We start from the raw sequence: 17,268 nt of genomic DNA on the forward strand, positions 1-17,268 counted from the left end.
ATGATACCTTGTACCTCTGGCTGCCTGATTCATGCATTGATGTCTCAGTGGGTTTAGAATTTGGAAGGGCCAAGAAGGGAGCAATTAATTATCGCCCCGTAAACTCCCAACATGTTATTTTCTCATCAGAAAACTTCAGAGGTGGGCAGGAAACCTGACATGTGGGGGCTGAAATAACACATGGAGATCAGATTTCTGGTGTAGTCAGGACTTTAGGCTGAAAGGTAATTGTAGGTCAAGTGGATTCTTGACCTGGACAGTTACGGTTGTAGTGGGGACCTGAATACGAGAGCCTCTGGGGCAGGCAGGCCTTGACCTAACCCCTGTGAGTATAGCTTTGACCTCAGTGGGTGGCTGGGACAGGGATTACGTTACTGGGAAAACAGCCTGTCTGTTCCAGGGAAGGCTTACTTTAAAGAGGACAGAGCTTTAGCTTTGCTCTCTTGGGTAGACAATTTTTGCTTCTTGTATTATGTCTTTCGGCAAAGCTTCGGGCTGGATTTTAAATAGCAAAGGTGATGAAATTGTACAGAGTCAAGGGAGCTCTTGTTGGTGAGATTGTAGCCTTTTTACAGCGTGAACCCAGGGAGTAGGTGGAATCTGCGAAGCTGTTCTTCTATAGGTCATTTTGAACTTCATTCAGGGTCATGAGCAGAACCTGTGAAGGGATGAAGGAACTCATCTCTTGACTCCGTTTGGTACGTGCTGGTAAGGTTCACCCCACTCCTGGGAGCCCACGTTTGTTCTGATTTGTCTATTGCATAAGCCTTGATCATGGCTTTGGATTGGGGAGCCCAGGCTGAGTTGCCCTGCAGAATGGGGGTGCACTTTATTAGAGAAAACAAGTTAATAGAACAGCACCCTTATACAGGAGATATGCTTCTTTGTGGGTTGAGGTAGAGAAAACTAATGAAAATCCAAAAGCTGAAAAGGCAGCTCAAGAAGCTTATGCCCAGAAGACTTTGTCTCTGGGAAACAGGTTTGCTCGGGGAATCAAGGAAGAACGAGGTTGTTTTCAAAAATATGATTCCATCATACATAGTTGACAGTTGCTGAGAGTGGACCTTAAAACCCCTCATCACAAGAAACTTTGTTTTGGTAAGCATGTGTGATGCTGGGTGTTAACTAGACTTATTGTAGTGATCATTTGGCAACATATACAAATAGCAAATTATTTTGAAGTTAGTATGTGAAATATACCTCCAATATACAAATTAAAAATTTTTTATTTAATTTATTTATTTGGCTGCACCAGGTCTTAGTTGCAATACTCAGGATCCAGTTCCCCGACCAGGGTTTGAACCCAGGCTCCTTGCTTTGGGAGCATGGAGTCCTAGCCACTGGACCACCAGGGAAATCCCCAATATATCACTTAAAAAAAAAAAGCTTCTGTCGTGCTACCAAAACAGAACTAGTAGGAGAGTAGAAGACAAATAAAGGAAGACTGGCTGACTAAATTGAGGAAGGCAAGGATTAAAAAAAAAACAAACAAACAGGATTTTCAATCACACTAAAGAGAAACAGACACATAGATGTGAAGCAGAGACAGGCAGAAGTAACGGCAGATTTAAACCTTCTCCCATCTGTTGCCCACTCTGGGCCATGAAATCCTTGGTCCCAGAAGAAGAATTGGCTGGGGTGTGGGGGATGTTTGTACTCCTTAAACTGCTTGCTTTTGTTGGGAATTTTCTTTCCGTGCTGGTATAATTTATTTCACCCAGGTTTCCTGTGCCCCGTGAGATCTTTTCTCTGTGGGCTCAGCTGTCTTACCTTCCACCTTGCTCCCATCTTCACCCTAATTACTCTCCCCAAAGATCAGAGATTTATAAAAGCTAACACTATGATTTTAGTAGACAGACTATACAGATATGAAAGGGAAATAAGTTTTAAAAGAATTTTAACTCTCCCCCCTCTACTTTGGCGGTGCCTTACAGCTTTCAGGATCTTATTTCCCCAACTCCCTGACCAGGGACTGAACTTGGGTCCCCAGCAGTGGAACTGTGGGGTCCTAACCATTCGATCACCAGAGTATTCATAGGAAATGATATTTTGAAGGCTCATCTAATTAGAAATTGAGAGGGTGAATAGACTCATGCCCATGTGCCATCTTCAGAGGGAATGGAGGTAATATTACAGATTTCTGGGAAGAAATTATTTTTAAATGGTGGAAGGACATTGATAATCCATCCCTCTGGGGGAAAAAATTAAATTGGATCCCTCTCACACCATACTCAAGAGTAAATTCTAGAAGCCAATAGCAAGGGCACGTATTTAAAACTTTTAGAAGAAAATATAGAATATTTTGATAAGAAATGATGGCACAAGCTATTAGGGAAAATTTTAATGGATTTGACTCCATTAAAAGTTGAAACTCTCTCACAATGGATCAAAGACCTAAGCATGAGAGTTAGAACTTTAAGACTCCTAGAAGAAAACATAGGTGAAAGCTTCATTTTATTGGATTTGACTTCCTATATCGACTACTAAAAGGACAGGCAACAAAAGAAAAACATAGATATACTAGACTACATCAACATTTAAGACTTCTGTTCATCAAATTAACCTCCGATTAAAATAAATAAATTTATATTAAAAAAAACCACTTCTGTTCATCAAAGAACATTACCAACAGGCTGAAAAGGCAGCCCATGGAATGGGAGGAAATATACACAAATGATATATCTGATAAGGGGCATACATCCAGAATATATAGGCTTTCCTGTTGGCACTAGTGGTAAAAGAATCTGCCTGCCAGTGCAAGAGAGACAGGAGACAAGAGTTTGCTCCCTGGGTCAGGAAGATCCCCTGAAGGAGGAAATGGCAACCTGCTCCAGTATTCTTGACTGGTAAATTCTATGGGGTTGCAAACAGTTGGCTATGACTCAGCACACATGCATCCAGAATATATAAAAACTCCTATAACTCAGTTCAGCTCAGTTTAGTTGCTAAATGTTGTCTGACTCTTTGCGACCCCATGGACTGCAGCACGCCAGGCCTCCCTGTCCATCACCAACTCCCAGAGTTTACTCAAACTCATGTCCATTGAACCAGTGATGCCATCCAACAGTCTCATCCTCTGTCGTCCCCTTCTCCTCCCACCTTCAATCTTTCCCAGCATCAGGGTCTTTTCAAATGAGTCAGCTCTTTGCATCAGGTGGCCAAAATATTGGAGTTTCAGCTTCAGCATCAGTCCTTCCAATGAATATTCAGAAATGATTTCCTTTAGGATGGACTGGTTAGATCTCCTTGCAGTATAAGGGACCTTCAAGAGTCTTCTCCAACACCACAGTTCAAAAGCATCAGTTCTTCAGCACTCAACTTTCTTTATAGTCCAACTCTCACATCCATACAGGACTACTGGAAAAACCACAGCTTTGACTAGATGGACCTTTGTTGGCAAAGTAATGTCTCTGCTTTTTAATACGCTATCTAGGTTGGTCATAATTTTTCTTCCAAGGAGTAAGCGTCTTCTAATTTCATGGCCACAGTCACCATCTGCAGTGATTTTGGAGCCCTCCCGAAATAAAATCTCTCAGTGTTTCCACTGTTTCCCCATCTATTTGCCATGAAGTGAGGGGATCAGATGCCATGATCTTTGTTTTCTGAATGTTGAGCTTTAAGCCAACTTTTTCACTCTCCTCTTTCACTTTCATCAAGAGGCTCTTTTGTTCTTTTTTGCTTTCTGCCATAAGAGTGGTATCATCTACATATCTGAGGTTATTGATATTTCTCCCGGCAATCATGATTCCAGCTTGTGCTTCTTCCACTCCAGCGTTTCTCATGATGTACTCTGCATAGAAGTTGAATAAGCAGGGTGACAATATACAGCCTTGACATACTCCTTTTCCTATTTGGAACCAGTCTGTTGTTCCATGTCCAGTTCTAACTGTTGCTTCCTGACCTGCATACGGATTTCTCAGGAGGCAGGTCAGGTGGTCTGGTAGTCCCAGCTCTTGAAGAATTTTCCAGAGTTTGTTGTGGTCCACATAGTCAAAGGCTTTGGCATAGTCAATAAAGCAAAAGTAGATGTTTCTCTGGAACTCTCTTGCTTTTTCAATAACTCAAAAACAATAAAAAAGATTTAAAAACAGAGAAAGGATTTGAATAGACATTTCTCCAAAGAATATATACAAATGGCCAACAAACATAGGAAAAAGATGCTTGACATCATTAATTGTCAGGTAATGCAAATCAAAATCACAAAGAGATATCACCTCTCACCCATCAAGATGGATTGTTGTTGTTCAGTTGCTCAGTGGTGTCCGATTCCTTTCGACCCCAAGTAATGCAGCACACCAGGCTTCCCTGTCCTTCACCGTCTCCCTTCATGTCCATCGAGTCGGCGATGCCACCCAACCATCTCACCCTCTGTCGTCCTCTTCTCCTCCTGCCTTCAATCTTTCCCAACATCAGGGTCTTTTCTAATGAGTTCACGCTTCGCATCAGGTGGCCAAAGTGTTAGAGCTTCAGCTTCAGCATCAGTCCTTCCAATGAATATTCAGGATTGATTTCCTGTAGGATTGACTGGTTTGATAACCTTGCAGTCCAAGGGACTCTCAAGAGTCTTTCTCCATTATCATGGTTACTATTTTAAAAAACAAATGAACAAACAAAAAGCCCCCAGAAAATAGCAAATGTTATCAGGGCTGTGGGAAAACTGGAACTCTTGTGCACTGTTGGTGGGAATGTAAAATGGTTCAGACTCTGTGGAAATCATTATGCTAGTTCCTCAGTTGAAGCAGAATTACCATGTGATATAACAACTCCACTTTTGTATATATATATACCTGAAAGAATTGAAACCTGGGATTCAAGCAGATATTTATATACCTATGTTCATAACAACATAATTCACAATAGTCAAAAGGTGGAAGCAACCCAATCTTCCCCTGATGGGTGAACTGATAAACAAAATTTGATAATACATACGGCGGAATATTCGGAGAAGGCGATGGCACCCCACTCCAGTACTGTTGCCTGGAAAATCCCATGGACGGAGGAGCCTGGTAGGCTGCAGTCCATGGGGTCGCTAAGAGTCGGACACGACTGAGCGACTTCACGTTGACTTTTCACTCTCATGCATTGGAGAAGGAAATGGCAACCCACTCCAGTGTTCTTGCCTGGAGAATCCCGGGGACAGGGGAGCCTGGTGGGCTGCCGTCTGTGGGGTCTCACAGAGTCGGACACGACTGAAGCGACTTAGCAGCATGGTGGAATATTATTCTTTTTTAAGAAGGAAGGAAATCCTGACCCATGTTATAACATGGATGAATTTTGAGGGCATTATGGTAAGTGAAATAAGCCAGAACCAAAAAAAGACAAATGCTATATGATTGTGCTTTTATGAGGCAGCAAGCTAGAGGAATCAGATTTATAGAGACAGAAAGTAGAATGGTCATTTCCTGGAGCTGGAGGGCAGAGGGAATAGAGAGTTCTTGTTTAATGTGTACAGAATTTCAGTTTTGCAAGATGAAAACAGTTCTGGAGATGGATGATTGTAATGGTTGCACAACAGTGTGAATGTACTTAATGGCACTGAACCGTACACTTTTTAAAATGCTGTCTTAAATTTTATGTCATGCATATTTTACCACAATTAACATTTTTAAGCAATGATTAGAGTGTCTGCACAGTAAAAGACACTATTAAAAAAATACTTTAAGAGATTTTGCTAGTGATCAGTGGTTAAGACTTTGCTTCCCAATGCAGGAAAGAGACTGAAGTGAAAATTTGAGAACAGCCAGCCATGTAAAGTTCTGGAGGAAGGGCATTCAGGCCGGTGTGTGTGTTAGTCGCTCGGTTGTGTCCGACTCTTTGTGACCCTATGGACTGTAGCTAGCCAGGCTCCTCTGTCCATGGGATTCTCCAGGCAAGAATACTGGAGTGGGTTGCTGTTGCCTTCTCCAGGGGATCTTCCCACCCAGAAATCGAACCTGGGTCTCCTGTATGGCAGGCAGATTTTTACAATCTGAACCATCAGGGAAGCCCATTCCAGGCAGAGGGCAGAGCAAATGCAAATGTCCTGGGCTGGAATAAGCTTAGGGATGTCTTAGCCCAGGCTGCCATAAGGAAATACCATAGACTGGGTGGCTTAAACAACAAATTATTTTCTCAGTTCTGGAAGAAAAATGTCTGAGAACAGGGTGCCAGTATGCTTGGGTTCTGATGAGAGCTCTCTTACTGGCTTGCAGACAGCTGGCTACCTTCTCACTCACCGTGTGTTCACCTGGCACACAGCCCTCTTCTTATAAAGAACACAGCCCTATCAGATTAGAGCCACATCATTATAACCTCATTTAATTTCAATGACATTCCCAAAGCCTTACCACTGATTACAATCACACTGGGGTGAGGGCTTAAATATATTAATTTCTTTTATTTTATTGGTGTTTAGTTGTTTACACGGAGAAGGCAATGGCTCCCCACTCCAGTACTTTTGTCTGGAAAATCCCATGGATGGAGGAGCCTGGAAAACTGCAGTCCATGGGGTGGCTGAAGGTCGGACACGACTGAGCGATTTCACTTTCGCTTTTCACTTTCATGCATTGGAGAAGGAAATGGCAACCCACTCCAGTGTTCTTGCCTGGAGAATCCCAGGGACGGGGGAGCCTGGTGGGCTGCCGTCTATGGGGTCGCACAGAGTCAGACACGACTGAAGCGACTTAGCAGCAGCAGCAGCAGTTGTTTTACAATGTTGTGTTAGGATCTGCTCTACAGCAAAGTGAATCAGCTATATGCAAAGGAGAAAAGGAAAGATATAAGCATCTGAATGCAGAGTTCCAAAGAACAGCAAACAAAGGTAAGAAAGCCTTCCTCAGCAATCAATGCAAAGAAATAGAGGAAAAGAACAGAATGGGAAAGACTAGAGATCTCTTCAAGAAAATTAGAGATACCAAGGGAACACTTCATGCAAAGATGGGCTCGATAAAGGACAGAAATGGTATGGACTTAACAGAAGCAGAAGATATTAAGAAAAGGTGGCAAGAATACACAGAAGAACTGTACAAAAAAGATCTTCACGACCCAGATAATCACAATGGTGTGATCACTCATCTAGAGCCAGATATCCTGGAATGTGAAGTCAAATGGGCCTTAGAAAGCATCACTGTGAACAAAGCTAGTGGAGGTGATGGAATTCCAGTTGAGCTGTTTCAAACCCTGAAAGATGATGCTGTGAAAGTGCTGCACTCAATATGCCAGCAAATTTGGAAAACTCAGCAGTGGCCACAGGACTGGTAAAGGTCAGTTTTCATTCCAATCCCAAAGAAAGGCAATGCCAAAGAATGCTCATACTATCGCACAATTGCACTCATCTCACATGCTAGTAAAGTAATGCTCAAAATTCTCCAAGCCAGGCTTCAGCAATATGTGAACCGTGAACTTCCAGATGTTCAAGCTGGTTTTAGAAAAGGCAGAGGAACCAGAAATCAAATTGCCAACATCTGCTGGATCATGGAAAAAGCAAGAGAGTTTCTGAAAAACATTTATTTCTGCTTTATTGACTATGCCAAAGCCTTTGACTGTGTGGATCACAAGAAACTGGAAAATTCTGAGAGCAATGGGAATACCAGACCACCTAACCTGCCTCTTGAGAGACCTGTATGCAGGTCAGAAAGCAACAGTTAGAACTGGACATGGAACAACAGACTGGTTCCAAATAGGAAAAGGAGTACATCAAGGCTGTATATTGTCACCCTGCTTATTCAACTTATATGCAGAGTACATCATGAGAAACGCTGGACTGGAAGAAACACAAGCTGGAATCAAGATTGCCGGGAGAAATATCAATAACCTCAGATATGAGATGACACCACCGTTATGGCAGAAAGTGAAGAGGAACTCAAAAGCCTCTTGATGAAAGTGAAAGAGGAGAGTGAAAAAGTTGGCTTAAAGCTCAACATTCAGAAAATGAAGATCAAGGCATCTGGTTCCATCACTTCATGGGAAATAGATGGGAAAACAGTGGAAACACTGAGAGATTTTATTTTGGGAGGGCTCCAAAATCACTGCAGATGGTGATTGCAGCCATGAAATTCAAAGATGCTTACTCCTTGGAAGAAAAGTTATGACCAACCTAGATAGCATATTCAAAAGCAGAGACATTACTTTGCCGACTAAGGTCCGTCTAGTCAAGGCTGTGGTTTTTCCAGTGGTCATGTATGGATGTGAGAATTGGACTGTGAAGAAGGTTGAGAGCCGAAGAATTGATGCTTTTGATCTGTGGTGTTGGAGAAGACTCTTGAGAGTCCCTTGGACTGCAAGGAAATCCAACCAGTCCATTCTGAAGGAGATCAGCCCTGGGATTTCTTTGGAAGGAATGATGCTACAGCTGAAACTCCAGTACTTTGGCCACCTCATGCGAATAATTGACTCATTGGAAAAGACTCTGATGCTGGGAGGGATTAGGGGCAGGAGGAGAAGGGGACGACTGAGGATGAGATGGCTTGATGGCATCACTGACTAGATGGAAGTGAGTCTGAAAATCCGGGAGTTGATGATGGACAGGGAGGCCTGGCGTGCTGCAATTCATGGGGTCACAAAGAGTCGGACACGACTGAGCGACTGAACTGAACTGAACTGAACTGATACATATATCCCCTCTTTGTCACCACAGAGCATTTAGTAGAGTTCCCTGTGCTATATGGTAGGTTCTCATTAGTTATCTATTTTATAAAATCTTCCTGCAAATGCAGGAGACGTGGGTTTGATTGCCAAGTCGGGAAGATCCCCTGGAGAAGGATATGGCGACTCACTCCAGTATTCTTGCCTGGGAAATCCCATGGACAGAGGAGCCTGGCGGGGCTGCAAAGAGTCAGACCCGATTTGGTGACTAAAACAACAATCAATCCCAATCTTGACAATCAATCCCAAGCTCACAATTCATCCTATCCCTCTTTTCCCACCTTGGTGTCTATACATTTGTTCTCTATGTCTGTGTGTCTGTTTCTGCTTTGCAAATAGGTTCCTCTGCAACATTCAAATTTGGAGGGACACCAGCATTCAGTCCATAACACCTCAGTGTGGGGCTTGTTTTAGAAAGTCAGTTTGAGGGAATTCCCTGGCAGTTCAACAGGCAGGACTGTGTGTTTCTTTTTCGGGGGACATAGGACTGATCAACTGGTCAGGGAATTAAGATTCCCTCAAGGTTTAGGGACAAAACAGAAAATAAAAATGTCAGTTTGAGGAGGCCAGGACTTCAGTGCTGATATGTGGAAGTGAAATCCTAGAGATCAACTCTGAGACTGGATAAGACAGAAGGATACCTCCCATAGTCCATTTTTGGAAGTATGAGGAATTAAGCCTTATTTGGGCTGAGGGGAGAGGAATTTGGGAGGAAGTTATCTTGGCTCTTAATTCTTTGCCAGAGGCTCAAAAGGGCTTCCCTGCTAGACCCTCAGGTAAAGAATTCGCCTTCAGTGCAAGAAATTCATAGGAGGCTCAGGTTCAGTCCCTGGGTGGGGAAGATTCCCCGGAGGAGGAAAATGGCAACCCACTCCAGTATTCTTGCCTGAAATAATCCCATGGACAGAGGAGCCTGGCGGGTTACAGTACCTAAGGTCTCAAAGAGTTGGACATGGCTAAGCAACTAAGCACACAAGCACTAAAGGCTCAAAAACTCTGTTCCCATTTGTAGGGGGTTTCCCTCCTCTGTCTTCTGAGTTTGGCCACAAGATGAGATGCAGTTCCTAAATTCTTTCTTTCCTTGCTACTCTCCATGGTAACACAGCGCTCTTAGGTAACAGGTTTTATTGCTAATTACTAGGGAACAACAAAAGTACAACAAACAACAACGTTGAAACATGACTTATTCAAATAGAGGGCAATCACATGTCAAAAATTTATTCAACTTGTTAAAGAGGAAACAGTAAGATGGAAAAGCTGGTTCAGAGCATTTTGAGGAAGTAGATATTTGAAGAAGGAGGAGTCTTAAATGCTAAACTGATTAATCTCTGGTCCTTTTTCATACTGGAAAGAAATACTTTGGAATTTAAAACAGACAAATATCTGAGCCTTTAATAAAAAGTAAATAGCAAAGAAAACAAAGATACATTCCTTGGTTTGCATATATGGCCAGTGGGCCAAATCTGACTCTGTTGCTTGCATTTATAGTAAGTTTTATTGGACCACAACCCCGTTCATTTGCTTACCTATTGTGTAAGGCTTGCTCCTTGGAAGAAAAGCTATGACCAACCTAGACAGCATATTAAAAAGCAGAGACATTACTTTGCCAACAGAGGTCTGTCTAATCAAAGCTATGGTTTTTCCAGTAGTCATGTATGGATGTGAGAGTTGGACCATAAAGAAAATTGAGTACCGAAAAACTGATGCTTTTGAACTGTGATGTTGGAGAAGACTCTTGAAGTTCCCTTATACTGCAAGGAGATCCAGACAGTCCACCCTAAAGGAGATCAATCCTGAATATTCATTGGAAGGACTGATGCTGAAGCTCAAACGCCAATATTTTGGCCACCTGATGCGAAGAACTGACTCGTTTGAAAAGGCCCTGATGCTGGGAAAGATTGAAGGCAGGACAAGAAGGGGACAACAGAGGGTGAGATGGTTGGATGGCATCACCGACTCAATGGACATGAGTTTGAGTAAGCTCTGGGAGTTGGTGATGGACAGGGAAGCCTGGTGTGCTGCAGTGCATAGGGTCACAAAGAGTCGAACATGACTGAGTGACTGAACCGAACTGACTGTGTAAGGCTGCTTTTGCAGTACTATGACGACAGAGCTAAGTCATTGATAGAGAGTATATAGCCCCAAAGCTTAAAATATTTACTATCTTAGACCTTTACAGAAAAAGTTTGCCAGCTCCTTCTAGAGAATTAATCCTGGGGTGAGCTTGTTAAACAGTGCCCTCCATGACATGGCAAGAACTACACTGCCCTATCTTGGTCTTATTTGCAAATTATGGCTAATTTTTCTTTAAAAAAAGATGTTTGGCTTAAAAATTGGGGACTATAGGAGAGTTGTCATCTCTGGCCTGTAATTCCTAAGCTCTTCCATCTACCCACTTGAACACCCCAATATCCTCTTTGTGCACTGGTGACTGATCTCAATGCCCCTTAACCTCCCAACCCATGATAGTGGAGTTTATGAAAACCTCCTTTACAGAGTCATTTTGTTCAACAGAGCACTCTGTCTCAGAGTTAAGGTTTTACCTATAGTAGTAGTACATCTATATGGAAAGTTTTCTTGGGATGTCCACTCAGCTTCTTTGAAATTAAGTTCTACAGCTGTTGCAAACAGCAAGTTTTGAAAAGGCAACAATAGTGTGCACCTGACCACTGCTTTTCCCCTGGTTCCTGGCACATGGTAGATGTTGATTGAATGATGGATCCAATGAAACACTGAAGGTAGAGGGTTTGTTTTCCCCTCAGGGTCAGCTCTATATGAGGAACAAAGTTTTGGTGATGAAGGCTGCCACCTGCAGGGAAAAAATGAAACTGCAAGATTCAGAACTGCTAAATCCTGAGGAAAATACTGTCAACTTCCAGGCAGGATTAGGAGAGAATCAATTTTTTCTCCTTTCGTTTAAGGCAGAATTAATCAATGTCATTTTGCTCTTTCTGATTGTGGAAACCTGTACCCTTTCTTTAATAACATTTAAAGCCTTTGGAGTGCTTAATAAGTTCCCAGGGCCATCCCTCACACACAGTTTTGCAGTAGGTACCACTATCTCTGGGCTTCCCTGATAACTCAGTTGGTAAAGACTCCGCCTGCTTGCAGGAGACCCCAATTCAATTCCTGAGTCGGGGAGATCCACTGGAGAAGGGATGGGCTACCCACTTCAGTATTCTTGGGCTTCCCTTATGGCTCAGCTGGTAAAGAATCTGCCCGCAATGTGGGATACCTGGGTTCAATCCCTGGGTTGGGAAGATCCCCTGGAGAAGGGAAAGGCTACCCGCTCCAGTATTCTGGCCTGGAGAATTCCACGGACTATGTAGTCCATGTAAAGAGTCAGACACGACTGAGCAACTTTCACTTCACCACTATCTCCATTTTATACACTAGGAATCTAAGCACAGAAAGTATGACTGAGTTACACAGAAGCTGGCAAAACTAGGGATTTGAACCTGAAGATCGTGGCTTCAGAATGAGTGCATCTAATCATTTCACTACACTACCTCTCTACAGCTGGGAAAACGTTTATAGAAAACATGTAGAAGTGTGGCGAATGAAACCCATGCAAGTATCTCTGCTGTCCCCTGAAACAGTATTAAAATGATAGAAAAGGAATCCAGAGTGTGAGCCCGCAGACAACAGGGGAGAAGATGATTGCTCATGAGAGATGTCAGATCCTTTCTGGAAGATAGAAAGTGGATGGATGATTTAGCTGAGTGGAAAACCCCTAGATCTTATGGAGGAGAAAGTCAGTGAGGAGTAACATGAGACCCTTGGCAGAGAAAGTGCAGAGTCCTAACCACTGGACAACCAGGCAATTCCCCTGAAAGCAGGTCATTAATTGTATATATGTAATAGGAGCTGTCAACCCCAGATTCCCTCCTGTGACTCCTTGTTCCTATCCCTGCAAAGATTATTCTTTGGAGAATTTGAAACATGATAGCTCTAGGTTCAGAGATCACAGTCAGAGAAGAGGATGGAAGTGAGGTAACACACTAAAAACAGAGGTATTAGATGAAAGCGTGCAGCTAAAAAAATCAGAATAAAAAAATGGTATATTTGATGGTAGTATTGGTATTGTTATTCTTAGACTTAGCACTATGCTAAATGTATTTTGGAACAAAGCAAATAATAAATTATGTTGAAGTTTTTGAGAACCAAGCTCTATGGTGTGGGAGAAACAAAATAACATGTGTAGTCGATATAGTTAAATAAAAGCCCTCTAGTCTTGATTTCAATCGGAAACATCAGTATGATGGATTTTCTCATAGAGATTATTTAGCTTGCTCAAGGTCACCCAGCTCATAAAGGATGGAACAAGAATAACAGCCTGGTCTTGCAACTAAATTTGTGAAGGTCTGCTTCCTTGGTGGGTCAGGTAGGAGGGCCTCTTGGAGGAGGTGAAATCTGAAGATTAAGTAAGAGCAATAAATGGATTTCTCTTGATCAATGGACAATCTGCTTGCTATTTCCCAACAATCCTGGGCTGACCTGGAAAGAGTTTCTTTCTGAAATGTCAAAACCCGAGGTCAGTATGATCAATTGACCAACAGACATCACCAAGGCAGACCAACTTGTTTCCCTGTGCCATCCCTTTAAAAAATTTCAAGGAAAGTGAAATGTATTTTCACTGATGCCTCAAAGTAAGCAGCTCTTACAGTAAAGCAATGGAAAGCGAAGTCGCTCAGTCACGTCCAACTCTGCAACCCCACAGACTGAAGATTACACAATTCGTTTGAGTCTGATTTTTTTTTAAGACTTGAAAAATGTTCACAAGATTTAAAATGTGCTTTCAAGTCTAGTCTGAGCAGTGGGTGCTGGGCAAGGCTGGCAGGAGGAAAGGATTTGTGCCTTATTTTCCAAATGCTCAACCTAATGGAATATAGGGATGATGTGATTAAGAGAGAGAACATGTTTTTAAATTTGTTTTATTGTTGTGCTCATTAAATTTGAAAATAAGTTATTGGGAATTCCCTGGTGGTCCAGTGGTTAGGATTCATTGCTGTCACTGGTGGGGCCTGGGGTTCAATCCCCGGTTGGGAAACAAAGATCCTGCAAGCCTTGAAGCATGGCCCCCCACATTTTAGTTATTAAGTGAAATGCAAAATAGATCAAAGATTAACTCTCTTTTCCTCCTCTTCCCCAGAAAGTGTTATAATTACCAGCTTCTTAGGTCTTGCAGAGAACATTTTAAGAGGAAAATTTTAGGTTGATTCATGTTAGAAGGAGACAGAAATTAAAATACGACTGATCTTTCATTATCTCACTAGGGTAAGCAGTTGCCCTCTGAGGGAGAACCTGCAGCTGGATTTACATTGGATGGACTTTCATTATTTGTTTTAAGGAATTCACAAACAATCTCTACTAAAGATGTTTGTCGCTTAGTCATGTCCAAATCTTTGCAAACCCATGGACTGTAGCCCACCAGGCTCTTCTCTCCATGGAATTCTCCAGGCAAGAATACTGGAGCGCATTGCCATTTTCTTCTCCAGGGGAATCTTCCTGACCCAGGGATTGAACCCAGGTCTTTTGCAATGCAGGCAAATTCTGTCTGAGCCACCACGGAAGCCCTCTCTACTAAAAGAGGTATCAGTCTGAGTCTTTGTCCAAACTGACCTAGTTAAACTTCATCTTTTCTCATCTGGCTATCTTTCCTTTCCCTCTAAATAAACTGCCTACAATGTAAAGATGGAGATTCTGGGAGTTTGAATTTAGGGTTAAATTTCATCCAGATTTTTCATAACTATGACTACAATAGTTGGGCTTCCTTGGTAGCTCAGATGGCAAAGAATTCACCTGCGATGCAGGAGACCCCAGTTTGATTCCTGGGTCAGGAAATTCCCCTGGAGAAGGGATAGGCTACCCACTACAGTATTTTGGGGATTCCCTGGTGGCTCAGACAGTAAAGAATCCTCCTGCAATTCGGCAGACCTGGGTTCGACCCCTGGGTTGGGAAGATCCCCTGGAGGAGGGCATGGCAACCTACTGAAGTATTCTTGCCTGGAGAATCACCATGGACAGAGGGGCCTGGCGGGCTACAGTATATGGTGTCACAAAGAGTCGGACACAACTGACTTAACACAGCACGTATGACTACAATAATTCTGACGTTTCTAGGACATTCCAATTTTTAAATTGTCTTCCTAACTATGTGCGCACTTGTCAGGCCACAGGTTCTGATTTGGGGCATGGAAAACATACTCTAACAGTGTGAGGTTGGTGATTTTGACACAGACTTACCCAATCTTGTATTTGCTTTTCTTTGGTCTCCATGTTCTTGCCAACAAATTCGGGTTAACATGAGGTAAAAGCTTTAAACAAGCTGTAGCAGAAAATGCCTGACCCCATGTTGGGGCAAAATGAAGCAGGTTCAGGGCTCAAGAAGAATTTACTCACAGGCTGCCAATAAGGGGTGGATGAAAAGGGAACTACCTACAGATCCTGGGGAGGACAATGAAAACATGTTTACAACACGGAAACAGAAACAGAAGTGGGGGAGGAGAGAGGAGTGTCCCTAAGTGGTGCCAAGAGGTCAGCTCACTTCCATTTTTTGAGGCTCTTTGTTTACAAAAAAATGAAGAATTCAGTTCTTCATTTAATATTTAACAATTTCTTTTTACACCCCATGGTTAAAATGCCATGTAAATGTGTCATTACAAGATGACTGTATTTATTAAAAGTCGACTAATAAAACTTCAATGAGATACCGCCACATAATTCTTAGAACAACTAAAAATGAAATTGAAAACAAAACTGATCATACCAAGTTGTCAGGAGCCTGGGGAGTAAATGGAAATCTCAAACTTTGCTCTCATGGGCATGCAGAATGTAGTCACTCTAGGAAAAAGTTGGGCAGTTTCTTATAAAATTAAATATCTACTCACCAGACAACCCAGGAATCTCACTCTATCCATGAAATTCTCTAGGCAAGAATACTAGAGTGGGTTGCCATGCCCTCCTCCAGGGGATCCTCCCAACCCAGAGATCGAACGCAGGCCTCCCACACTGCAGGCAGATTCGCTACCTATTACCATCTGAGCCACCGGGAAGCCCCCATTATGAAATACTTGTTAGCAACAGAAAGGAATGAATTGAAAGAACCCCTGGCCAAATCATTTTTTTAACAATGGAACCAGGACTATATAATGGGGAAAAGATAGTCTCTTCAATAAATGGTGTTGGGAAAACTGGATATCTACATGCAAAAGAATGAAATTAGACCCTTACCTTATGTCATATACAAATATTTTCTCAGTTGTGGTTGTTGTTACATGACTGTATGTGTTAGTTAAAAATCAGAAAACTGTAAACCAAAAACACTGTATATTGATGCATGAGAAAACCTGTATATAAAAAACTGCATATAAATTATCGCTCAATAAAACTGTCTAAAGGACTATGTGGGAGAAGGTGAGGGTGGGATGATTTGAGAGAATAGCACTGAAACATGTATATTACCATATGTAAAATAGATGACCAGTGCAAGTTTTATGCTGAAGCAGGGCACTCAACCGGTGCTCTGGGACAACCCAGAGGGATGGTGTGGGGAGCGAAGTGGGAGGAGAGTTCAGGATGGGGGAACACATGTGCACCTGTGGCTGATTCAGGTCAATGTATGGCAAAAACCACCACAATATTGTAACGTAATTATCCCCCAATTAAAATTAATTAGTTTTAAAAAAAACTTACTAAAAAGAAATGTGGAGTAAACGTGGGAAAATGTCAAATCTGATCTTGGTGCAGTGTTTAGTGGTCTTATGATTAAAATGTTTTTATTGTGATTGAAATGTTTTTATTGTGATTGAAAGAAATGTTTTTATTGTGATTGAAATGTTTCAATCTGAACATTTTTAAAGGTATTCTTAAAAAGCCGATTGACTTATTAAAACTGCAGTATGGTCCAATAATAGGATGCAAGTTTACAGTTGTCTGGTAAACAAAGAATTGTTTCATTTTTGTCAGTGTATGTCTGTGACCGTATTTATTATTTCATTTTCAGAAAAGGTCAAACTTGTAAATTTGAGACTTTTCAAGAATGTGGAGCCTGCTCAAACAGCCCTTCTGCCCCCATAATGTTTCAGAAAACATTTGAAGAATAAGAATAGTATCTGGTGGTTGACAAGGCACGTGGGAACAGGAGGAGGAGAGAAGTGAGATTTCTTTTCTTCTGGATGTTGATTTAGAAATGAATTACTTGAGCTGTTCACTTCAGTCAGAGACAATAGAGTAAGTCCTTTGTCCTCACACAGCCTTGATCTTGTGTTGTTCTAAGAAATCTCTTTATAAGAATTAATGATTCTGCACCCCTATTTGTAAAATATTTGGCTCAGATGAATAAATATGGGTGGATATACTTAATATAGGCAAAAATGGATACTTAATTTTAGACAGATTAGAAGCCATGACTTTAGCAAAAATAATGAGTCAATTCACCCCAAACCACACCGAAGACCAAGACAGAGGGGTTATCCCTGCTATATGAAGTTAGCCTCAGCTATTTTTCCATTGAGCTACTCCTATCTTTGTTTTTTCAGGCTTCTCATATGTGGCAGTTTCCAAGTGCAGAATTCCAAAAAGCTGAAATTGTCTTCAATCCTCCCAACATTGGCACAGACTATAAGGAATTGAGAATGCCAATAA

General features: G+C 42.0%; 1 long non-coding RNA gene across 1 annotated transcript; it reads left to right on the top strand.

Annotated features, from left to right (window-relative positions):
- The first annotated feature begins 409 nt into the window (after positions 1–409).
- On the top strand, positions 410–16,594 carry LOC132658000 (uncharacterized). Its single transcript, XR_009596870.1, has 2 exons — positions 410–698; positions 10,269–16,594. It is a non-coding gene; the product is annotated as an uncharacterized LOC132658000 (long non-coding RNA).
- The last annotated feature ends 674 nt before the right edge of the window (positions 16,595–17,268 follow it).

This window comes from Ovis aries, chromosome 17, assembly GCF_016772045.2.
Source record: "Ovis aries strain OAR_USU_Benz2616 breed Rambouillet chromosome 17, ARS-UI_Ramb_v3.0, whole genome shotgun sequence".
Taxonomy (NCBI): domain Eukaryota; kingdom Metazoa; phylum Chordata; class Mammalia; order Artiodactyla; family Bovidae; genus Ovis; species Ovis aries.